Source organism: Erinaceus europaeus, chromosome 3 (genome assembly GCF_950295315.1).
Source record: "Erinaceus europaeus chromosome 3, mEriEur2.1, whole genome shotgun sequence".
NCBI classification, from domain to species: Eukaryota; Metazoa; Chordata; class Mammalia; order Eulipotyphla; family Erinaceidae; genus Erinaceus; species Erinaceus europaeus.
Genome location: NC_080164.1, coordinates 40,712,987 through 40,739,019, shown reverse-complemented (window position 1 = coordinate 40,739,019; position 26,033 = coordinate 40,712,987). Strand labels below are relative to the sequence as shown.

Sequence of the window (26,033 nt, the reverse complement as noted above, 5' to 3'; positions counted from 1 at the left end):
TGTAGTACACAAACTTATAAGCACACAAGGTACATATAGAGACACAAATATGTGGGTACAAACAGGTAAAAAAGGCACTGAGATACACACAGTGGAGCAGGCAGAGTACAGAACGACTCATAAGTACTTTTGTCTCGCAGACAGGTGAGTAGAGCAGCTGCAACCTGGACCTCTGTTCCATGAAGAACCAATCAGACCAAGAATATTTAGTGTTGATGGACTCTAAGGCAAATCCAGTCTTTCACTTCTAAGATGGCCTATTGTTTACTGTAGTCTTGGGAGTTGGATTGGAAAAATCACAGACTTTGGAGTGGAAGAAATCCAGCCTAACATCTGAAATAAATTAATTTCCTATACAAGGATAAGTTCGCTTGCCCCGGTCTCCAGTTAAGAAGGACAGATTGCATGAACAAATGTCCAGAGCAGGGACAATGGATGACCTTCTGAGACTTCTGCCACTGAAGTCAGGCACAGCCTGGACTTTTCATGAAAATTTTGAGGAAGCAGGAGGGCTGTCAGTCTGCTGGTAATGGGCTTGTTTTTCAGCCTGAACTATACATAAGGAAACAAACTAAACATAAAGAAACAAAAAGCTAGATCTCTGTGTTGCTTCCTCACAAGGATCACTGAATCTAAATAGATTCAAAATTCCAGTGAGAAGCTCTCTGTAGGAATTTCAAAATGCTTTCGTGGTGATATGAAATAAATTGTCTTTTTCTTTTCTAAAAATATTTATTTATTCCCTTTTTGTTGCCCTTTTTTATTGCTGCAGTTATTATTGTTGTTATTGATGTCATCATTATTGGATAGGACAGAGAGAAATAAAGAGAGGAAGGGAAGAGAGAAAGATAAACACCTGCAGAGAGGGGGACAGAGAGGGGGAGAGAAAGATAAACACCTGCAGATCTGCTTCACTGCCTGTGAAGTAACTCCCCTGAAGGTGGGGAGCCGGGGTCTCAAACCAGGATCCTTGAGCCTTGCTCCATGTGCACATAACCCACTGCACTACCATCCGACTCCCTGTCTTTTTCTTTTACATGTACGTTTAAGTTTGAATTAGTCACACAAGTGTGCATATACAGAGTTCTCTTCTGTCATCTGCATAGACAGGTGTGGTGGGATTTGAAGCCTGGCATCTCATAACAGCCCAGAAATGCACTGGGATTGTGGAGGATGCCATTGCTGATGAGGAGAGTGTCAGTGACGGACCAGCACCCATATCTCCAAGTGCCTGTGCTTGAGTTGCCAACAAAATTGCAGTGCAACCAGCACAGATAGAAAGACTTAACAAGGGGGCAATTATCCTTCTGCCTATTGCTGGAGGCTAAGAGCTTTTCTAAGGCTGGAAAAGCTAGGAGTAACTCCTGACAGTCAAAGTCCCAGAAACAGTCATTCTAGATAACCCATCCCACAATCTTAAAATCTCTGATGCTATGACCTTAATTGCCTACATTTTTTATGTGAAATTGTTAATAAGGTGTATTTCTTTCTTCTGTGTGTATTTCTTACATTCTCTTCTCTCCTCTCCCTCTTAAGCTCTCAGAAGCTGTTAGTGAAGTCAGCAATTTGAATGTTTACACCAGGCTTGTGCTTTGCATTGAATCATCCAGGAAGAAACCTATGGCTGCTATTTAACGGTTGTATGACCAGAGGTAAGGGATAAACCTGCCTCTCTTCACGCACTCATCTGCAGGTGGAAATAATCGGAACATCAACTTCAGGGTGTTGCTAAAAACTGAATGATATGATGTATGAGTTAACAACATAGAACCTAGTGACCTTTGACACTCAGTTAATGCTGTTTCTTATTTTGTCACCATCATTTAGTAATGAATGCAGAGAAAACAAAAGTTTTGGAAACAAAAGCAAAATCTCACAGGCTATCACATTATTTGTTCCAATGCCTATTCATTTTGTAGGGTTAGCAGCTCTCATAGAAGAGTAAGGGGCGGGAGTCAGGCTGTAGTGCAGTGGGTTTGGCGCAGGTGGCACAAAGCACAAGGACCAGCATAAGGACCCCGGTTTGAACCCCAGCTCCCCACCTGCAGGGGAGTCGCTTCACAAGCGGTGAAGCAGGTCTGCAGGTGTCTATCTTTCTCTCCTCCTCTCTGTCTTCCCCTTCTCTCTCCATTTCTCTCTGTCCTATCCAAGAACAACAACAATAATAACTACAACAATAAAACAACAAGGGCAACAAAAGGGAATAAATAAATAAATAAATAAAATAAATTTAAAAAGAAGAGTAAGGGGGAATATATATAACTCAGGTAAAGAAAAAAATGAAAGACACATTTATCTTGATTTCTTCTACAAGAGTCACTAGCTTATTGGTGAAGGAACATTTTTTTATAAAAGTATCTTAGCCAGTAAATGAAGAAGAAATGTTAGCATATCACTTTGTGGAAACTATGAGATGATAGATCTGGATTTGAGCTCATTCACTTAGCATCATCCCTAGTCAGAAGGTGACTTTCTAATACAGAGACATAGACATCAAGGTAACTACCAATTAATAATAAAATTGTAGAAAGAAGGTACCTAAATGGTATATGCTTCCCTTATTGTGAGAAAATGGGGTAAAGCACATTAAGTTAAATACAAAGTTTCTATTGTGACATCAGTTTAGGGGATGACTGTGTTCGCTCTATAGGACAAATGATCAAGCACATTCAACAAATAGGTTTAAAAATTCAGGGTTCAAAGAGCCAGCTGGTGGTGCATCCAGTGGAGCGCACATATTGCTAAGTACACGGATTTAGGTTTAAGCCTCTAGCTCCTACTTGCAGAGCAGAAAGCTTCATGAATGATGGAGCAATACTCCAAGTGTCTCTCTTTCTTCCTCTCTCATTCTCCCCATTTATGTCTTTTTTTAAAAAAAAAAAAAAGGAAAAGATTTATCATGCAGACACTGAGAGAGAATGAGACAGGATAAGGGAGCTGGCAGGCAGGGGACTGGGCAGTGGTATACCTATTTAAGCACACATAGTACCAAGTGCATGGATAGCATAGCAGCAGGCCTGCAGATATCTCTCTTTCTCTGTCTCTCTCTATGCCCCTTCCCCTTTCAATTTCTCTCTACGCTGTCTAACAAAATGGGGGTAAATGGCTGCCAGGAGCAGTGGATTCTTTAGTCTGGCAATAAGCCCAGTAATACTGGAGGCGAAAGAAAGAGAGAGAGAGATGGAGGGAGGGAGAGAGAGAGAGAGAGAAAGGAAGGAAGGAAGGAAGGAAAGAAGGAAGGAAGGAAGGAAGGAAGGAAGGAAGGAAGGAAGGAAGGAAGGAAGAAAAGGTGGTGGGTGAGGCTATTAGTGCTCATAAGTATCTACAGCGTAACCTTGGTCTTGTTGATCTGCCTGAGACTGGGTGCCAGGTGCGCTCTGTGAGAGGCTTCTCTACCCCACTGCTCCCTTAAGTTAAGATTGTGATCTAGCCCCCACACCTATGGACATCTAATCTTTGATAAGGGGGCACAAAGCATTAAATGGAAGGAGGCTCTCTTCAATAAATGGTGCTGGGAAAACTGGGTTGTAACATGCAGAAGAATGAAATTGAACCACTTTACCTCACCAGAAACAAAAATAAACTCCAAATGGATCAAAGACCTGGATGTCATACCAGAAACAATCAAATACTTAGAGGAAAACATTGGTAAAACACTTTCCCACCTATACATCAAGGACATCTTTGATGAAATAAACTCAATTGCAAGAAAGACTAAAGCAGAAACAAACCAATGGGACTACATCAAATTGAAAAGCTTCTGCACATCCAAAGAAACTATTAAACAAAGAGACCACTCACAGAATGGGAGAAGATCTTCACATGCCAGACATCAGACAAGAAACTAATCACCAAAATATATAAAGAGCTCAGCAAACTTAGCAAAAAAAAAAAAAGCAAATGACCCCATCCAAAAATGGGCAGAGGATATGAACAAAACATTCACCTCAGAGGAGATCCAAAAGGCTAACAAACTTATGAAAAACTGCTCTAGGTCACTGATTGTCAGAAAAATGCAAATTAAGACAACACTAAGATATCACCTCACTCCTGTAAGAATGGCATACATCAAAAAGGACAGCAGCAACAAATGCTGGAGAGGATGTGGGGACAGAGGAACCCTTTTGCATTGCTGGTGGGAATGTAAATTGGTTCAGCCTCTGTGGAGCGCAGTCTGGAAAACTCTCAGAAGGCTAGATATGGACCTTCCATATGATCCAATAATTCCTCACCTGGGATTATACCCAAAAGACTCCATAACACTCAACCAAAAAGAGGTGTGTACTCCTATGTTCATAGCAACACAATTCATAATAGCTAAAACCTGGAAGCAACCCAGGTGCCCAAAAACAGATGAGTGGCTGAGAAAGCTGTGGTATATATACACAATGGAATACTATGCAGCTATCAAGAACAATGAACCCGCCTTCTCTGACCCATCTTGGACAGAACTAGAAGGAATTCTGTTAAGTGAGCTAAGTCAGAAAGATAAAGATGAGTATGGGATGATCCCACTCATCAACAGAAGTTGAATAAGAAGATCTGAAAGGGAAACTAAAAGCAGGACATGACCAAATTGTAAGTAGGGCACCAAAGTAAAAACCCTGTGGTGAGGGGTAGACATGCAGCTTCCTGGGCCAATGGGTGGTGGGAGTGGGTGGGAGGGATGGGTCACAGTCTTTTGGTGGTGGGAATGGTGTTTATGTACACTCCTAGTAAAATGTAGTCATATAATCACTAGTTAATTAATATGAGAAGGGGAAAATTAATTGTATGTCTCAAAGTTTTTAAAACACAGACTGAGTCTTTTTAATATATAGGCTTTGTATTTGATATGCGGACTCTCTCAAAAGCCTAGACCAAGTAGATCAGAAGCAACCAATAGCACAGCTATATACAAGATACTGGGTACTGTACAGCAAACCCTAACAAAAGGACTTTTCAAAGTTAACCCAATTACCAAATAATGTGATAACATTAACTATCCATTGTGTTTTGGAACCCTAAGACAGCAGGAACCTCACATCTCCACTACAGAGCCTCTACTTCCCCCAGTCCTGGAACCCTTGGATAGGGCCCACTTTCCCGTATGCCTCTCCCAATCCATATCAAATAATATTGCATCTGCCAATCGCAACCTAATCAACACAACGATTGCCACTTCAACATGCTTCACTTCAGACTGTGTCCAGAGACTTCATGTGTAGAATGACAATCTTTCAGCTTCATTACTCGGGTGAGACCTTTCCTTTCATAGTATACTCTAATTCCATCCCAGGTGGTTCACTTTCTAACAAAGTCCCAAAACCTAGATATACACCGGTTTCTGTGTGAGAGAGCATATGTTCACACGTATCCATAAACTACTGCAAAATATATACCTGAAAGCAGAAGTACACTAGAGTTTGCAGTGAGTACCCCCTAACACTTCCTCTCCACTATTCCATGTTTTGGGTCCATGATTGCTCAACAATTTGTTTGGCTTTGTATGTTAACTCTTTTCAGTCACCAGGTTCCAGATGTCATCAGGATGCCGGCCAGGCTTCCCTGGACTGAAGACCCCACCAATGTGTCCTGGAGCTCCACTTCCCCAGAGACTCACCCTAATAGGGAAAGAGACAGGCAGACTGGGAGTATGGACCGACCAGTCAACGCCAATGTTCAGTGGGGAAGCACAGTCAACGGCCAAGCCTTTCCCGCTACGAGACAAATTCTCAATATCTTCCCGCACAGTCATCACCGCCCAGCTATCATCCACATTGGTCTACAGCTCCAACTGATTCTGTGCTCAGAGAAACTCAGATGGAACTTTCGGAAAGCAAACTGGCATCTGTTCAGTGATCTTACCAATAAATCTATTCCTGCAATTCCAATTAACTCTATCCCCTCTGAAGATTCCTACAGGCGCTTCTGCCAAGCCATCTTCAAAGCAGCTTCCCAAGCCATTCCTCATGGGAGATGTGCTAACTATATGCCTTGTCTTGATGCTGAATGTGAGCAACTACTAAAGCAGTATGATGAGTCAGGCGACCCAGATGTGGCTGACCATCTCATTGCTTCCCTGGATGCAGCACGCCAAGCCCGCTGGCAACAACTCACAGAAAGTCTGAACTTCACCCACTCAAGTAGGAAGGCCTGGAAGCTTCTTCACAGACTGGGTGCCGGTAGCCAACCCCCTCCCGTCTCCCATACTCCCGTATCTCCAAACTCAGTGGCCAGTCACCTAACTCAAGTTGGATGTGCTAAGATCGACCCAGTCTGGAAAAGAGAAATTTCCCATGAGTGGTCATCCCACTTCCAGTTATCTTGTCCATCTCCAAAACTCTCTCCCTTTACACTGTCTGAACTGGAAGACGCTTTGAAGAGGGTTAAACCGGGAACAGCTGCTGGCTATGATAACATCACCCCAGAACTCATTCTTAACCTGGGTCCCGCGGCAAAGAAGTGGCTCACTACATTCCTGTCCCACATCTTGGAATCTGAGTCTATGCCCAAAGTTTGGCGTCGTGTGAAGATTATAGCGGTCTTGAAACCAAAGAAAGACCCAACACTGGCCGCCAGCTATAGACCAATTTCTCTCCTCTCTGTATGTTACAAACTACTTGAGAGGCTGCTTCTGTCACGTATTTCTCATCTTACAGAGAAATTCCTATCACCCGCCCAAGCTAGTTTCTGCCCAGGAAGATCTACCTGCGAACAAACCCTGGCCCTCTCAACTTACATTGAAAATGGATTCCAGAAGAATTTAAAGACAGGTGCTGTCTTTGTTGATCTCACAGCAGCCTATGACACGGTCTGGCACCGTGGTCTCCTAGTCAAGATCTCAAGATGCCTGCCTCCATGGGTGGCCAACACTATATCGTTTCTTCTCCAAAACAGAAGATTCCAAGTACATCTGGGTGACAAGTCTAGCAGATGGAGACTTGTCTCAAGTGGCCTCCCCCAGGACTCTGTTCTGGCTCCTACGCTATTTAATATTTACATCAATGACCTTCCAGAAACTTCTTCAAGGAAGTTCATCTACGCCGATGACATCTGCTGTGCAACTCAGGCATCCAAGTTCGACATCCTCGAGGAAACACTCACGAAAGACATGTCTCTGATATCTGATTACTGTAAAAAATGGCGACTAATCCCTAGCACTGCAAAAACGGTATCATCTGTTTTCCATTACATCATGCCTCAGCCTCACATGAGCTTAATGTGCAGCTTGGCGATAGGAGAATCCGGCATGAAGCCCAGCCAGTCTATCTTGGCGTTACTCTCAATCGCATTCTGTCATTTTACGAACATCTCATAAAAACTGCAGCAAAGGTGGGCGCGAGGAATAACATCATTGCAAGACTGGCCAGCTCCTCATGGGGCGCGAGTGCTTCCACACTGCGATCATCATCTCTGGCATTATGCTATTCCACTGCAGAATACTGTGCCCCAGTATGGTTCCGTAGCCCCCATGTCCACTTGGTCGATTCCAAATTATATTCCTCCATGAGGATAATTTCTGGAACCATCCGTTCCACCCTGGTTCCATGGCTGCCAGTTCTTAGCAACATCGCCCCGCCAGATATTCGTCGGGATGCGGCATCATCTAAGTTCATTTCCCACGTCTACGCTCGACCGGTCCAGCCAATATACGCGGATATCTTCGCCCACCCTGTCCAACGTTTGACGTCTCGTCACCCAATCTGGTCCCCTATGCCTACACTGAACTTCTCTGTTCTAGTCTCTTGGAAACAGAGTTGGCAGTCAGCTGAGGTAAAGAACAAACACCTCATCACAGACCCCTGCAAGTGTCAACCCGGCTTTGACCTAGCACGTTATGATTGGGCCCTCCTCAATCGCTATCGAACAGGCCATGGCCGGTGTGCCACTATGTTCCATCGCTGGGGAGCCAGAGACGACCTGAACTGCCCCTGCGGCTACAGACAGACTATGACCCACATAGTCAACGACTTCCACCTCTCCAGATTCAAAGGAGGACTCGAAACTTTACATCAGGCTCAACCTGACGCTGTTGACTGGCTACCGAAGAAGGGCAAACGCTAGAAGAAGAAGTGGGGAAGCAATTACAGAAACCAGACCTTCCAACTTCTACAACCCACTATGACCCTGGGTCCATGCTCCCAGAGGGATAAAGAGTAGGAAAGCTATCAGGGGAGAGGGTGGGATATGGAGATTGGGTGGTGGGAATTGTGTGGAGTTATACCCCTCCTACCCTATGGTTTTGTTAATTTATCCTTTCTTAATTAAAATAATAATAATAATAAAAGATTGTGATCTAGCATCTAATTTTCAACTAATGGAGTCTCTATGCTTGGTCTCAATCATCCTTTACATCCCATAAGATTCCTCATCTTTCAGATAGGCCACAAGTTCTAGATGACAGAGCTACAGAATGAAGAGAACACCCAAAGTTGCAATATAAGCTATAAAAAAATTGTCATTGCATGTGCTTTCTGATTTTATTTCAACATTCACATGTTCAGGAACCCAATCTATATGGACTCAGATTAAGAGTATATTTGGAGCCATTTGAAACTTTCTTAACTTTTTTTTTTTTGATGAGCTGGGACCTTTGCTTTCAGATTCTTCTCTCCCACTCAACTAGAGATGCAGAGAAAAGACTGAATGGATGAGAGATTGAGGAATAGATACCGAAACACCAAAGCTGCCCTCAGTGCTGCAGTACTTACATTTGGTGCCACGGCTTGAACCTGGATTTGGTGCCACAGCTTGAACCTGGATTGTGGGAATGGCAAGGCGTGTTCCCCACCTGTGCTTTCTCTCGGGTCAAACAGTGTGAGCTTTCTAGCATTCTCAGATGTTTTGTTCTTCTCCATTTTTGCTAGACCCTGGGGGTAATCTGATTCACCACCTTTCCAGGTTCTTGAGGGTGGGGGACCTCATTACCATCCTCACAGTTGCTAAGAGAGCCAACAATTGTCATTTCTCCTCATGTTACATTTATTCCTATTTCCCCGAGGAACAAATCATTAGTTGTACATTTAGCACAATGGATTTTAAAGATTTATAACTAAAATGGAATTTATGGCTTCTGCCTGTAGTAGTAAAAATGTACAATGCAAAACCACACAAGCAAAATGACTTTGACATTCCATGCTGTCACCATAACAATCAACATGTCAAGGGATCTTTGGAAGTGCAAAACAAAGAAAAAAAGGGAACCAGATATGGATTGTATAGTACTTAGAAGAAAAAAATACTGGGGGTGGTCAGGCAGTAGCGCAGTGGGTTAAGCGCATGTGGCGCGAAGCACAAGGAACAACATAAGGATCCTATTCGAGCCCCCAGCTCCCCAACAGCAGGGGGGGGTCCCTTCACAGATGGTGAAGCAGGTCTACAGGTATCTATCTTTCTCTCCCTCTCTCTGTCTTCCCACCCCCTCTCCATTTCTCTCTGTCCTATCCAACAAAGATGACATCAATAACAATAATAAAAACTAAAACAACAATAAAACAAGGGCAACAAAAAAGGAAAAAAAAAGAAAAAAATAACAATCAGGACCAGGTTATAGCACTCCCAGTAGAGTTAATGCCATACTATTCACAAGACCCTGAGTTTGTGCCCTGACACCATATGTAAGCACCTTGACACCAGGTAGAGCTCAGTGGATGGTGAAGTAAAGTTGTATTATTTCTCTTTCTCTCTCTCAAATAAAACTAATGAATAAGTTGGTCAGGGAGATGTGTACCAAGTCTCCTAAGACCATGGAGCTGGGCTTAGAAACTTGATTCAGAAACTAGTCTTTATTTACCTAGATAGTAATGAAGACTTTAGTCCCATTCTTTAGATATGATTTTTAAAAAATATTTTGGAGATCAATGCTAACAAAATAAATGGCTGTGGTTAGGTTAACTTAGTCTTCGTAGACCATATATCTCAACAACCCACTACATGCTCTCAAGTACATATATCAATACATATATACATATTTTATTTATAGTACATAAACAGACAAAAATAGAACACATGCCACACACAGCACCCCGATTCTCTATTTCACTGCCCTTACTACCTTTAAACCTGCATAGCTCAAAAACTCACATGGCTTATAGGAAATAGTTCATTTCATAGTGTACATTTTACAATGTGTGAGAAGCCAGGTTCAAGTTCTTGGCACTATATTGGAGCTCTATGAATGAGTCATGGTAGTGTGCTGGTCTCCTTCTCTCTCTGTCTCCTTCTCCTTACTTCTCAGTATCTTAAATAAAAAACCGAGTCCATCAGAAATGGTGGAGTCATACAGGTACAAAGCTCCAGGGTGCCTCCCCAAATAATAAAAGTAAATGAATAAAAAGTAAACAAATGCATAAAACCAACGAAGGCCCCCTCTCAATCCTGCCTGTTTCTGTGTACTTACTGCACAAGTAAACATTTCCACTAAGTTCTTGTCTATCCCTCTGGAACTTTATGCAAATACAAGCAAATATATGTGTATCTTCATATTTCAGCATCTTGCCTTTTCTCTTGAACAAAATACCCTTGAAATCTTTTTTACATCAGTTCACAGGCTGGGCCTCATTTTTTACACAGCTGCATGTAAGTGGAGACACTTTGATGTGAATAGCAGAAAACATAACACAGATGCAAAGCAGATTACTTCTGCCTTAATCTTTCATGGTGAGGCAAGTGTGTCTTGGATCTTTATGAATGATAATGACAATAACCATCCTCTAGAGAGCCTGAATTATGCACTGGCCACAGGGATATATGCTAAATGGGCATTATCTATGCAATCCCCACCAGTCCAGTGAAATACAGAATGTTCTCCCTATTTTACAGGTAGATTATTTAGGTTCCAAGAACTCACATTGATAAGTTCTCCCTGATTTCACAGCCTTGCAATGAACTGCTTTTGTCACCCTCCCATCTAGCTTTAACAGAGTCTCCTGGACTCACACTGATTTGCACACTGTTTCCTGACCTCACACTTCACTCACAAGCTTCCACATAGGTTGGCCTCCTAGTTGAGATCCTCCACCCAAACTTTATCCCAAACTTTGTGGATAAATACTCTGGGACCAGTATTCTTCAGACCATCCTATGTGAAGACACATCGGCTATGATTTTTCTTCACATAATCTTTTTTCCAGAGTCCCTAGCTGTCTAAAGAACATAGCTGAACTCCTCTCCTCTCCTTAAGTCTCTGCATATCTCTCGAAACTAGTGTCATGTCTACAGTCTCCAGCTTGTATGAAATGTAGTCAGGGTGCTTGGAGTCCAGCCCAGGTCTTCATTCTCCAAGATCCTACATATCTCTCCAGGAGCACTTAAATTCTCCCACTGGGGGGCTGCATTATACTCTCTATACACCACTTTTATAGCTCTTTACACAGTGTGTGGTTAATTAATTTTTTGAGAGGGGTATATGAATTGCTCTCTATTAAAATGGTTTGTGACCGAAACTCTGCAATCCCATTTCTGGATTCGTAGTGCCTGGCAGATAGTAACTGATTTAAAAATAAATTGCATAAATGCACAGGACGTTATACTTATGTGTATAGATAAAATTTCTAGTAATGTATATAAAGATGCACTTTATTAACAAAGTGGACATTTATTTCTTGTAGTTATAGGTTCCCTACCATCTCTTCACTTGGACTTGTAAGAACATAGAGCCAGACACACTCAAGAAAATAGGTGACCTCAAATTCATAAGGTCAGTGCTTATAGATTTCTGATGGTGACACTTTCAGATCAGTGTGAGACCAAGAAAACACAGTGAAGACAGACATTTGAAAATGTTTCACACAAGAGAGGCATCTAGTAGAAAAGGCCAAAGATAACTGACGTGGCATACATTGCATTTCGTTTAAAAGAGTAATACATATACATACCATTGCATTCATAGAAAATAATGGCGTAAAGATAAAGTTGATTTTCCTACTTCCAGTAAATTCACATATATATGCATACATCTGTATACACATTTGCCTTTACTACATATACTTTAGGACACAATACATGAAGTTCTATGCCTTATATTACACACTTAGACACATCTACTAAAGGCTGCCCCGTCAGTTCTCTAGACTACGAAGGTAGAGTAACTAGCCTTCCCATAACACAACATTTGCTCTTTCATTTGAGACTTTCAAAAGATGGTAGTACACACACCAGTAAGCACTGTGCTAACTGCAGGGACTCAACTCTATCACAAGTAATCCCTCAGCACTCTGAATGTCAAGTGGACCCTGAAAAGCTTGGGATGAATACGCAGATGGAGAGTGAAAGACCCTGAGCATGTTTCACTTTGCAACTGGAAATGATGTTTCTGGATCATTCATGGATCTGTTGCCTGCTAGCAACTCTCCCTTCTCCACAAGCTTCTTCCTCAAAGAAATTGAAGAGGCTGGGTTCAACTTTAGTCTCTCAATCTCTCTCTTCTCTTCTCTTCTCTTCTCTTCTCTTCTCTTCTCTTCTCTTCTCTTCTCTTCTCTCCTCTCCTCTCCTCTCCTCTCCTCTCCTCTCCTCTCCTCTCCTCTCCTCTCCTCTTCTCTCTCTCTCTCTCTCATTTTCTTTCTACTGAAGTCTATTTATTTATTTATTTATTTATTTATATTTAATGAGAGAGAGGGACAGAGAGAAAGATACAGAGAAAGAGACCAAATCACTGCTCAGCTCTGGTTTATGGTAGTGCTGGGGATTGAACCTGGGATCCTAGAGTTCAATGAAAGTCTTCTTGTTCTTTTTTAAAAAATATTAATTCATTTATTTTTGTTGCCCTTGTTTTATTGTTGTAGTTATTGTTATTGTCATCGTTGCTGGATAGGACAGAGAGAAATGGGGGGGGAGACAGAGAGGGGGAGAGAAAAATAGACATCTGCAGACCTGCTTCACACTTATGAAGCGATTCCCCTGCAGGTGGGGAACCTGGGGCTGGAACTGGGATCCTTACGCTGTTCCTTGCACTGTTCCTTGCGCTTTGCTACATGTGCACTTAACCCGCTGCACTATTGCCTGACTCCCACTAAAGTCTTTTTGTATAACCATTATGATGTTACCCCAGACCCTGGCAAAGCCTTTACATGAGAAGGAAAATTTGGAAGGGCTGCATACCATTTGTCATATATTAAAAGTCAATCTGCAGCTATTTCAGAACAGAGTTTAATTCACTAAAATACCTTTTATGGGGTTGGGCAGTGGTGCACCAGGTAGAGTGCACAAGTTACATTGTGCAAGAACCTGAATTTAGGATCCCAGTCCCATCTGCAGGGTGTGTGTGCGGGGCAAGTTTCTCAAGTGGTGAGGCGTGCTGTAGGTGTATTTCTCTCTCCATTTCTCAAACTTCCCTCTCAATTTCTCTCTGACTCTACAATAAATAAAAATATAATATTCTTGTGTGTTGAAAGAACCAAGTTTATGTTTTATATTTTATTTAATCCTTGCAACAGTCCTGATAAGGAAAGAAAAAATTAATTGTACCTACTTAGCATGTGGGGAAGCTGAGACTCATATTCAAGGAGCACTCAATATTACCAGATAGTCTGGTAGAATTGGGATTTTTTTTCTGTCTCCAAATCCTTATCAATTTTCTGTTTGACATTAAATTCTTCTGGCAGACTTTCCTTAATTATATGAGTCACAACAGTAGCACATGTTTTTGGTTGCTTCTACCATTTTTCTAATGTTTATTTTCCTGTTCTGATTTATTCTGAAACTATATATTATCACAGTACTATAAATACTATAAATATGCTTGTGCTTTACCAAAACAATTCAGGCCAAAATGTCAGCTAATATTCAGCATTTTAACTGAATGATTTGTGCTGCTAACTCACAACCCAAGTAAGATTAAAAAAAAAAAAAGCCTTGAAACATCTATAGAATCTATAGAATCATTAATGTCTCTTAAGATTGATTCATATTGTCAAAGTTCTGATACATGATCTATTGCAATTTGAAATAATTATCTCTTGTATTTGTATTTAATGCTCATATCACCTATATTTTGGTTTTATAGTTAAAGTGTGGAAAAGCAGAGGGAATAGGAAAATTTTTACTAAATTGTGTAGTGGTCAGTCCTGTATGTTTCTCATATTGATATTGGGAATTTGTTACCAAGCCCTGCCTGATGAAACATGTGTTCTGTCAGCTTGGAAGTTCTTGTGCCCAGATGAGGCAATCATCCTGGATATTAATCTTCTTTTGATATTTATATGTCATCTGAACTTCAAAATATTTCTTACCTGACAGGGTGACCAGATATAAAAGTACAGAGGACTTTTCTCCCATTTTACCTGAGTTTCTTGGGTTTTGTGCTAATTCCACAGATATAACACATTTTTTTCTGTTAGCCATCTTGCAGGCTTTGCACAGCCTTCCCTATCTAATAAATCCTGACTATACAAAAGGAACACACTTGTCTTTGGAATGCCATACCTAGAGATAATACTTTTAGACTTTGCTAGTAATGAAGTTTGTGTTTTGCAAGTTATAAAATTTGAAAAGAGATTAAGAGGTATATTCTATTTTTTAAACACAGTATTGTGGTACCTTAGGAACTCTTAACTTAGATGTTAACCAGACCTTAGCAAACAATTGCTTGAGGACCTAATTCCTAGCTACTGATATTTGTAAATAAAGTTGTATTGGCAAACAGCCAAGCCACTTTATATTTTCTGTGAGTACTTCATCACAGCAAAGTCATTGCTGTCTTAGTAGCTACTGTTGCTATTACATGGCCCATCAAGTTTAAAATTTACTTTCCTGTCTGGTCCTAAACAGAAAACGTCCCTCCACCCTCACCTATGCAATATGAAGGTGTATACAAATTTTCATTTTTTAGATATCACGTGAAGATTTATATGTATTTTTCCAGAAGTTATTGTAAAACTCATTAGAATTCCCATTTTTGAATATTAATCTACCAATTTCAAACATCATCCACGGAATAAACCATTTGTGACATACATATAGCAAATAAATATTGATTATTTCTTGAAGGACAAGCACTAGTTTCTTAAGGCTGAAAGGATGGATAGACATGTCTGAAGAACACTGAGTATAAAAGCAAGCATCATTTTCCCTTTGGGAGGAGGTTACCTCATGCTAAGTTTCATGTATAAAATTGTCCAAACAGTGCAAATGAGAGGTAATTGATAGGAAGTGAGGGTTGAATGAAATTATGTACTTAAACACCCAGCTCAAAAACTGAATTACGGAAGTACTGACTATGCTTTTTCTGCTATTACTATTATCTGATTAGTTTGGAGACCTGTGAGGATTCAGAATGGTCTATCAAACTCAATTAACACCCAGAAGAATCTACCAAATTAGGCCTGTTTGAAGTGGTTGGCCAGGACAATTTATTTATTTTATTGGGGGGGGGGGAATAATTTAAAGGAAATACAGTCATTGATAGATGCAAAAAATTTCTCAGTTTTCTTCAGAACACTCTCACTCCCAGCTTAGGTTCTCCTTCTTACACTAGGACTTGACGTCTCTTCATCTATTTGAGCAATTCCAATTTATTCTATTCACCTTGCAAGTGAAGTATGAGAAGTCTGTTCAAGGCCACATTTGTCTACTAGGGACATGGATTTCTTTTTTTTTTTTTTTAAAGTATCTCACTGTTTTGCTTTGTTTAATTCATGGTGATATTTGTACCTGAATGCTCTTTAGTAGATAACACCAATAATCTTCATTTAAATGTGAGCATTTAATTCCAGGTCAGAAATAGCAACTTCAAAAAGTTTGCATTTAAAAATTAAACTTACAATATATATTTTACCTCATATAAACTTTACCTCATGACTAGAACTCAATGACATTGGGTAAAATAAGACATATGTATAAAATATCTACAATTCAGGAACTTTAATTGACTTCAAAATCAAGCATGAGTTTAACACTTAATGTGAATTGCTTTTTTTTTTTAACTCTTAGGAAATAATGATTAAACATAATGTCTTCCCCAAAACTGAACCAATAAGTGCAGTTGGTTTCTTCAGGGAAAGTGAACAGTGTACAGACAAGAAAATAATTAGAACAACTGTGACCTATTATACTAGTTCATAAAGCTCTTAAAGACTGCAGCACCCACAAGGTTGTGGCATATGGAAGACAATCGCAACCTCTAATTTCCATGTAGTAGTAAGTAGTTCTATTACCAGACAGGCAAATGGGATAGTCGGCAGACAAATAAATTACTGTAGCACAGTGAACCTTGAAAAACATGCAAGAGTTTTCCTTATAGAACATTCTATAAAATTACCATTTTATTGGACTCTTTTGATTTTTCCCTAACACAGTAATGTATGTCAAATGGACTCTTGAATGTGAATACTGAGAATATAATATTGGGGCTATTCTGTAGTCAGTTTCATGAAGTCAATTTACATTGTAATCATTTGAATCTCCTTTCTTTGTGACACCCCTCTCCACTCTCCAAAAATGTATTGTTCAGGAAGTACTCATTGCGCCAATGCAAGCCCCACCCCTAATTCCCAAAATCATGACTAGTGAATTTTACTAGCCAGCTGCTTTTACTGCATGTGTAGATTTTGTTTGCCGTGATTGTCAATAGAATACTTTCAATTTGGGGTAATGATACTATTTTTTCCACTGGTATCGCCAAACAATATACAGTTCCCAGCTAGATGCTTACACTGTCCCATTCATAAATTTGCATTACCAAAAATATTATATGCATCATCTGATTTAACTGAAGATGCCTCTTTCGAGTACAAATTGTCTGTTTGAAGATTATGCACAACAGAAAGGTTAACTTCTTCCCAATAGTTAGGAAGCAGTAGGGTCCAGAGAGGAGAGTAGTGACTCAGAGTGGCACATAGGATGGTCATAGCTGAGGGGCTGCTCTATCAGTGCCCAGAGTTGTCATATAGGTACCTGAATTCAGCTGCCTGTGTATTCTGCAGGTCTGATTTTGCTCCAGTCAGTCTGTCCAGTGATATCTACTGGGCATGATTCACCAGTTTTCCTTCAGGTTCATAATCTAAAGGGGGAAAAAAAAAGAAGGTAATGAATGGCTGAATACAGGAGACCACCAGAGATTCCCTCCTTTGTTCTATGTACTTACAACAAAGAAATGTGTTTTAAAATAGGTAACTTCCCATGGAGAAGTGTGTTAATGATTTTACTCAGAGAAACACTAATAAGAAAAGGTCACAATGGAGAAATAGAAAATGCTTTTAAGCATTTAGATAATCTACTTTGAAACCCAAGACTTTTAACATTTTAAATACATGTCTAAATTTGAAAGCAAAACTAAGTGCACTTAATATTTCAATTGACCAATTACCAGACAATTTGTAAGATTATTGCCTTCTTTGACACTGTGATGCAATTAGGAAACAATAAGTGAGAACTATTTTACAGGTGTAACAATTTCTTGGAAATAATATGATCTCATTCATTACAAAATTCATAGTCTGTTGATTACAAGGGTGTTTCCAAATGTCAGCTCCATTTTATTTTGTGAGAACAACAACAGAAGACATTGTTTTTATTAATGTAGATTTAGAATTTATTTATTAACTTGCTATCAAGGTATTCCACAATACTATCTCAGTATTGGGAACTATTATTAACTGTTCTAATTAGAAAAGAAGATACTCAGATTATTTCAAACTACTATGTTAAAGGGAGGTTATATTTAATTAAAATTTTAAAAATGAGATGTATTTGAATATCAGAAAGTGGAGAGAGCTAGGTGCCTCAGCTGCTGAAGCTATTGTCTCTGTGATAAGCCTCCAAATTCAGAGAGTCCTCATTAAACTGAGTCGATGGCAATAGCAGACGAAGTGTTAATGGGCAGCAGTGAAGTGCATCGGGCGAATGAAGAGACCCTGAGGGCTCTCCATGCTGTTTATGATCAGCTACATTCAGCAGCATTACCATAAATCCTCTAAAAGATACTGTACTCCACTCCCTGTGTATTGCCTCACAATAATGGAAATACTCAAGAGTGCTAAGAAAGTGGGATTTAAAATAAGATAACAATCTCCTGTGAAATACACAGGCAGTCTATAAAGCATTATCTTAACACATTTTATTATTTTCCTTAATAAGAATTTCCCAAAACAAACACATAAAGAGAAAAAAATATCTTGGAACTATGTATACGGAGCTAGAAGCCTTTCGATTTACCTTGAAAAAAAATCAGGTCGAAGATAGAACATGGCTACATTTGTGTGTGTGTCAAAGTCAGGCTAATTTGTTTTGAGATTTTTTTTAAATAATATTTTAAAATGTATTAGGCTTTTACAAAAATTATAATCTGTGGTTTAATTTGCAGGATGGTGTTTTGTTTGTGTATAGACATCTTACTGGAAAATCTTTGAGAACAGTGGCTTTCTAAAGACTCTCCCACTGATTAAAACACACATTCATGCTGACATTCATACATGCATATGCCCAGGCTCATGTATATGTGCATGCACACTATCATGAAAGAAATTCTCCACTCTCACAGTTCTTCGGTTTGCACTATGATTTGCAGACTTAGCGTGTAACACAAATGCATCCCAATCTTGAATCAGACACATAACCTACAGATCACCTAGATCTAGAACTGAGCAACCAGCTGGGGAGTGAGGCAATGCCAGAAGCTCAGAAATTAGAGCCCACATTGGGCCAGTCAGTGGAGAAGAAGGTAGTCAAATGCTTCCAATCTCACTCCATGACAGGAGAATATAAATATGTACTTAGTGGAAATATTCACATCACACCTCAGATAATCTAACTCTTGAAGTCTACCTTGGCTGTTCCCATCAGATTTTATGAGGCAGTTACATAAAAATGGACATTACTGATTTTGAATGCAACTATAATGAGTTAATGATAAATATACTGGTTCCATATAACATATAACATTCTCACCTTCAGCCTAAGTCCTCCTCCACCATCAGTCATCAGGACCAGAAAGCCCCTCTTCCCCAGAGTCCTTGGATTTGGTGAAATACACCAAGCCTAGCTCAAGTTCTACTTATGTGTCCCATTTCTGTTCTTATTTCTCAATTTCTGTCAAAGAGAGGGCAATCAAATGGTCCAATCATATGACCTGATAACTAGTCTCCTATAGATATATCCTAAGGAATAAAACACACTCTTCAAAGAGATCTATATACAGCTATATTCATAGCAGTATAATGTGTAATACCCCAGACTTGGAAGCAACCTAAGTGACCAACAATATATGATTTACAAAGAAAGTTGTGGGGGCCGTTGGTGGTGCACCTGGTTGACTGCACATGTTACAATGTGCAAGGACCAGTGTTCAAGCCCTCAGTCTCCACCTGTAGGGGGAAGCTTCACAAGTGGTAAAGCTATGTAGGAGGTATCTCTCTGCCTCTCTCCTTCTTTATCTCCCCCTTCCTCTCAATTTCTGGATGTCTCTATCTAATAAATAAATGAATAAATAAAGATAAAAAAGTTTTAAAAAGAAAGTTCTAGTATATATACACAATGGAAAACTACTTAGCTATTAAGAATGCTGAAATCCGCAAAGCATAAGGACTGGAGTAAGGATTCCAGTTCGAACCCAGGGCTCCCTACCTGCAGGGGAGTCGCTTCACAGGCAGTGAAGCAGGTCTGCTGGTGTCTGTCTTTCCCCTTCTCTGTCTTCCCCTCCTCTCTCCATTTCTCTCTGTCCTATCAAACAATGACAACATCAATAACAACAACAATAATAAAACAACAAAGGCAACAAAAGGGAATAAATAAGTAAATAAATAAAAGAATTATGAAGTCACCTTTTTCACTTAATCTTGGATAGAGCTTGAAGGAATAATGTTAACTAAAAAATAGAGTATTATTTGAGTCATTAGAGCCTTCTTTAAGTTTAGGCTTTTTGACAATAATACTCCTAAGCTAATAATGAACTGAGTTCCCTATTTCTTTCAAGTACTTTTAGGTTGGAAATATGGTCAACCAAACATAACATAAGTCTAGTCATGCCTGAATCCCAGGTCAAACCCTGGTAATACATGGGAGTGACAAAGTACCCAGAAAAGTTTTGCTGTTACGGTGCTTTATTTTATCTTTTTCTCTCTTTCTCACTACATGAATGCAAAAAAAAAAAAAAAAAAATCAATAAAACCATGCCTACATCAAGCACTGGCTCTGTAAAAATAAATAGTGTCCCAGGATATGACAGTTTGACCCACTGGAGATTCAGGCATGAAGTCTTTAGTGATGCTCTGGCTCTCTCTCTCATCTACCTACCTACCAACCCACGTACCTACCTACCTACCAACATACCTAACCACCTCCATCCATACATCTAGGCACATAGTACTTTCAAATACAGTCCTCATTGCACTGTTATAGAACCATAATGTGTTTTCCCCCACAGTGAGCATTTGTATAAGAAGGGTGTCCTGCTGTTTTGAGAACTTATACATATTCCTTTTCTGTTAGTTTATACAGCAAGTGCACATTGACAGTTTTGGGCACGGGTTATAGGTTATGATGAATTACTCTATAGTAGCCTGCCTACACAGGAGCATTTCTAGAACAGTATACCACTGATAACATGAGCCATGCCATCCCATCATCCTCTTGATCTATGATGTGTCTTCCCACCCCTACAGGCCCAGAGTGAGGCAGAATGGGCTCCCTGTTACTTTATCTACAGATGTCAGCACATAATGTTCTGAATATTCATGTCCCTGTCATTGTGACTTTCATGGGGTTTAATTTTCGCTCAGAGGCACGACCTCAAGCATGTGTGATTTCATTACTGTGGGTCACTTTTTCATTCAGATAAAAGTGATAGAGCAAGGGAAAGACACGGAAGCACCAGAACTTCCTCTGGTGTTATATCATCTCCTGCATGGTGGCAGGACTTGAGTCACAGGCAAGTGCCCTCCCCTGTGAGCTATCTTCCCCTTCCCCTTCCATGAGTTTTGTTTTGTTTTGTTTTTTGTCTCCAGTTTTCGCTGGGACTAGATGCATGCATTAGATTAGGAATCCACTGTCCCTGGAGGTCATTTTTTCCTTTTTATTGAATAGGACTGAGAGAAATTGAGAGGGGGAGTAAGACATATATGTATATATCTATATCTATATCTATATCTATATCTATATCTATATCTATATCTATATCTATATCTATATCTATATATCTCTATATATCTCTATATATCTATATCTATATCTATATCTATCTATCTATCTATCTATATATATATATATATATATATATATATATATATATATATATCTGAGAGACAGAGATCAGCAGCCATGCTTCACTGCTTGTGAAGTCCACGTCCTGCAGATGGGGAGCCAGGGTCTCAAACCAGGATCTTTGCTTGGGTCTTTGCACTTCACACTTCTTCTAGCATTTGCCCTTCTTCCTTAGCCAGTCAACAGCATCAGGTTGAGCCTGATGTAAAGTTTTGAGACCTCCTTTGAATCTGGAGAGGTGGCAGTCGTTGACTATGTGGGTCATAGTCTGTCTGTAGCCGCAGGGGCAGTTCAGGTCGTCTCTGGCTCCCCAGCGATGGAACATAGCGGCACACCGGCCATGGCCTGTTGGATAGCGATTGAGGAGGGCCCAATCATAACGTGCTAGGTCAAAGCCGGGTTGACACTTGCAGGGGTCTGTGATGAGGTGTTTGTTCTTTACCTCAGCTGACTGCCAACTCTGTTTCCAAGAGACTGGAACAGAGAAGTTCAGTGTAGGCATAGGGGACCAGATTGGGTGACGAGACATCAAGCGTTGGACAGGGTGGGCGAAGATATCCGCGTATATTGGCAGGTCCAGTCGAGCGTAGACGTGGGAAATGAACTTAGATGATGCCACATCCCGACGAATATCTGGCGGGGCGATGTTGCTAAGAACTGGCAGCCATGGAACCGGGGTGGAACGGATGGTTCCAGAAATTATCCTCATGGAGGAATATAATTTGGAATCGACCAAGTGGACATGGGGGCTACAGAACCATACTGGGGCACAGTATTCTGCAGTGGAATAGCATAATGCCAGAGATGATGATCGTAGTGTGGAAGCGCTCGCGCCCCATGAGGAGCTGGCCAGTCTTGCAATGATGTTATTCCTCGTGCACTTCACACTATGTGTGCTTAACCCCACTCCCGGTGCACCACCACTGGAGCCTCCCCACCACCCCAGATTTTGTTTTGTTTTGTTTGTTTTGTCAAAAAGACCTATAAATATATGCTTATGCCTCCTTGGCACTCTGAGCCACCCTTAAGAGTTTATCTAGCAGAGGAAATGTTTATTGCCTTTTAGTTCCATCCTAAAAGTTCTACATGATATTGGTTTAAAAAGTGAGAGAAAAGTTTTAAAGGCAATAAATATTTTGGCAGTGCGTCTCCTCTCCATCAGGCTGTGTGCTGTGCTGACCTGGCCTAGTGTACCTCACATGGTTGCCTCATGCACTCACTGCCTTGCTGAGGGATTTCAGTCATCTCCACCTATTAATAGCATGGACTCCCACTGCCCAGAAAGGATGATATGAATAAAATGTGTCCTTTGTTACTTAATGTGTTCTCTACCAACCTTTCCTGCGTGAACAGAGAGAACATGTATCCCTGTGTGCCAAATTAAAGATATTTTAGTAAATCCACTTCCTTGGTATCTACTTCACTTTGGGATAATCTTAGGAGTGGATGTTTCAGCATCTAGTTCACTATGTAATGTAGAACATGTTAGTTCAATGTTTTCTTCTTTTAAAGAGAGACTATATGACACACTAGGGAAATGAGATAGTAACATAAATGCATGAGCATATGTGAAAATTAATAGTAAGTCAAACTATTGAAAGATGTTTAGAGCATCTAGCTTTTTATTGTCAAATAATAATATACCAGGGTCTGGGTGGTGACACACCCAGTGAAGCACACATATCATCCAGTTCAAGAACCTGGGTTCCAACCCCTCCTCCCCACCTGCAAGAGGGTCACTTCAAAACTGATGAAGCAAGTCTGCAGGTATTTATTTATCTTTGTCTCCCTCTATATCCCTGTCTCCCCTCAACTTCTGTCTTACCTAATAAAAAAAAGACTGGCAGGACTGGTGGATTCATAGTGCCCACATCACCAAGCCCCAGTAATAACCCTGATGGAAATTTCTTTATTATTATTATGTACTTCTTCTTTATATCTCTTAAAGTCTAAATCCATTGAAAAATTCCCTAATGATTTCTCATGTTGGGATTTATTTTTTGACAATTAGAAGCTCAACTCTACCATCTTTTCTTCCACCTCTTGGTCATGAACTTCACAAGCTCAAAATTTCCCTTAGATGACTTAAGCAGTATCACTCCAAGAGGATAACCTTGTGGTCAGCCTCCAACAAGGAACTTTATATGCTAGTATGCCCCAAACACTAAGTACAACCGTGAATGTAATTTGGAATGTTTAGGTAAAACTTTCCTTCTGGTAATTATCCTACTTCATTCCTGGAATGTATTCTCTAGTTTAGATCCACAGTTGATGTGGTCTTCTTACTGGCTTTGGAGACTGAGACTGGATTGGAATTGTCCACCTCCCACTTTGGAATTCTAGGAACATCTAGCAGGACCCTCCACAAAGAGGAAAACAAATTGGAAGATACACTCATTTATGGATGTGGTGATGGAGGTGAGAAGACACTACACAGGACTCTAAGGAAGTAATAGCACCTTTTTGTCTTGAAATTAATAGTGTAGATGACAAACTCAAGTGTTCATAGTCTGTTTTTAATAATTCTAGCTCTGGTGAACACCAGCTATGATGACTTATTTACATGCATGTACAGATATAGGTATAAAATTATGCCATGCCATATGTGTGAATAGCCAACCATGTAAAGCCATAAGAGGTGATCTGACTGGATGACTATAAATAACCTTGGATTGGCCTGTATGCATTGACAGGGCAGATTCACCTTCCTGCTGAGCAAAGTCATAAAAGATGGGTGACTAGCACAACATGCAAGTCAATAGTCTATTTATAAATTTTATATTTACATATACTCATGTATATGCAAATGCATGAGTAATCTTGGCCAGAGCCATGTCTGGGATCCAGTCAAACAACTGCCTCATCAATGAGTAAAAAATGAATTCTAGAGACCAGAAGTAATAACTAACAACTCTTTGGAGAAGAGGGGAATTTCAGGACAGGCAAAGGGGCTTTTGCTTTTTATCTTATATACTTCTAATTGTTTAATATTTTATAATCAAAGTAAATCCATGCAATATTTCTATGACAGAATAGGCTGGAAAAAGTGAGGCTCATTTCATAACTTACTATTTTCAAAAGTCTTGTGTGAACTGCCACAAAGAATTATTAATATATTCAGGTTAAGAATGTAGGCTTTCCAAGCCACATCATAATTGTAAACAACTTAAAATCTCCAACACCTCAAGCTATTCATTTCTTTACAGTGCAGTTTAAACTGGTTCTAGGATTTGCTGACTGTTTACACATTAGTAAACAATGTTACAAGGAAATCACATTTAGGCCCAATTAGACCAGTCTAACTCATTAAAAAAAATGCTTCCAGATTAGGGAAAATGATACAGAAAAGCAATTAAAAATGGAGGCAATTAAAACAAAGGCCAATCAGCGCTGTGTCAGGAAGGCACAAGCTGCTTTTGACACCAGCTTCCTTTCCTCCAGTGCTGAGCTAGCAGGACAGCCACAGCCCTGTGGACACAGAGGGACTTCCTCTAGCAAACCAGTTGACTATTGTCATACAGGCACCTGTAGAAAATTAGAACTGATCACCAGCAGCCAGCATAGCAAGGTAGAGTCTCTGTCTATCTTAGTGACCGTTAGATGGGAAAATCATTGATGCCATCATTTAGCTTGCTCCTTTATTTTCACATTTGGACCTGAAGTCCAGAGAAGCCAAATCACTGCCCAAAGTGATATGGAAATGGTGAATAAGTTCAGCAGGTCCAGGAGCAGCAAGTCTAGAATGAGATTATAGGTGAACTATCCTCAGACCCTTTCTCAATAACATGGAAACTACTTCAGAGAATCATAATAGTTTGAACTAACATTATTAGTCATGTTAAGCTTTAGTCTTCAGAGCACATGGAGAAATAACCTCTCAGTTCTCAGATGATGAGAACTGAGGCTACAGAGATAGATATTTCACCTGAGAGGGTTTCTGTTTTATTATGTGTGTAATCAAGACCTTCCACCATGACACATGATGTGGGTGTGTCATGTCACTGAGAGAGGCTTTAGTGCTATGGTGTCTCTTTGTTTTTGACTCTCTATCTGAAAAAGTTGACTTGGGTAGGCACTGACTGTTCAGTATCATTATGAATTCAGTAATTATCATATTACACACATTAATTCTTTTCTTAAATTTATTTAATTATATTTATTTATTTATTTAATGGATAGGGCCAGAAATCAAGAGGGGAGAGGGTAGTAGAGAGGGAGAGAGAAAGAGAGACACCTGTATCCCTGCTTCACCACTCATGAAGCTTTGCCCCTGCAGGTGGGAACAAGGAGCTCTAACCTGGGTCCTTGTACATTATAACATGTGCCCTGAAGCAGATGTCACCACCTAACCCTAGAATTATTAATTCTTTGCTCTTGGGTAAGTAAATTTAAGATATTGGGAATGATTCCTAATGTACTCACTGACTGACAACTGAATGATTCAGACTATGAAGCAGTTATATCCATCCAATTTGGTATCCAAGCTTCTACACTCTGCCTACTGGTGAAACAAGCAGCTCTTGCTGAGCTCAAAGCTTTCCAGAAGACAACGCCAAAATTCATTTCAAAGAGTTCAGAGATATCAACCTGATTTTCTGTCTTTCATTGAGCCTCTGGATTCAGAGTATAAATCTTTCTTATTCCAGTTCCTTCACTTTTAATGTCTACTAACCTTCCAGTCTTTTGGAAGAATCTTTAAAATATTGCTTCTATTATACTTTATTACTAATAAACTAGTGATCACTATCAATATTATAACATCTTACATATGTGTCATAATTTGAAGTTAACGAGCTTTCACACATAAACTTGTATTATCCCCATTCTACTGGTGAGGAACCTTAAGTCTAGAGAATATC

General features: G+C 40.0%; 1 protein-coding gene across 7 annotated transcripts in view; it reads right to left on the bottom strand.

Annotated features, from left to right (window-relative positions):
• Positions 1–26,033, bottom strand: part of MYT1L (myelin transcription factor 1 like) — a 527,336-nt gene that overhangs the window by 351,855 nt on the left and 149,448 nt on the right. For all 7 annotated transcript variants that reach the window (XM_060187042.1, XM_060187047.1, XM_060187048.1 and 4 more), the window contains exon 3: positions 16,873–16,978. The gene's annotated coding sequence lies outside the window, so the exon portion shown is untranslated. The remainder of the gene's footprint in view (positions 1–16,872; positions 16,979–26,033) is intronic.